Consider the following 883-nt stretch of genomic DNA (forward strand, 5'->3'; position numbering starts at 1 on the left):
GATTTTTCCTTTAAATACGGAGCGATGAACTGACCAACTCGGGTTACTCGACGTGAATGTGCTATGAGAGAACGACAATGCAGAATAATCTAATTTCGTTATCGCCTGTTTCTCTGCTGTCAGTGAACTAGTAGCACACCTGCCGGCTGGAATTCGTCTCGTGAAGAAAACTGAACAGTCCCTTTTTTGGCTTCTGTTTCCCGCGTCGCCGGAATTTTAGCTGGGACGCAAATATGTTTTGAATATTGTTGACACTGTCTTTCTAATTTAAAAAGCAAATAATTTTTGCAGTGTCTTGCAGTGAGTTTGGTGGATCGACTCTTATCCCACTTGTTCTTATAACATTTTAGCGGTTTCTGTGAGCAGAGAAGGCAGACTACAAAGTTTAAGTAGACTTGTTAGCAGTTGATGTGGCGTGTTGTCATTTGTGTGAACACTGCTGTTATGTCTACACCCAAATGCACCTTTTGTTCCAACATAAAAAAATAACGTTTCCTCGAAGAAAAAAGCTTAGTTAAGAAGTTAATATAAAATTTGCAATGCCACGTATTATTCGATTGCACAGAGTGGGAACTTTGATATCGTGCAGACTGCAGCACAATAAATGAGACAAACGAAAGTTTGTTTGTTCTTGGTTCAAATGGCTCTGAGCACTATGGGACTTAAGAGCGTATGTCATCAGTCCCCTAGAATTTAGAACTACTTACACCTAATTGACATCACATACATCCATGCCCGAGGCAGGATTCGAACCTGCGACCGTAGCAGTCGCGCGGTTCCAGACTGAAGCGCCTAGAACCGGTCGGCCACTCAGGCCGGCGTTTGTTCTTCTTTTTTCACCAAAAAAGTAACTAAGGAAATAAGTAAATAAAATTTTTAAACT

The sequence above is a fragment of the Schistocerca nitens genome, chromosome 3, assembly GCF_023898315.1.
Source record: "Schistocerca nitens isolate TAMUIC-IGC-003100 chromosome 3, iqSchNite1.1, whole genome shotgun sequence".
Classification (NCBI taxonomy): Eukaryota; Metazoa; Arthropoda; class Insecta; order Orthoptera; family Acrididae; genus Schistocerca; species Schistocerca nitens.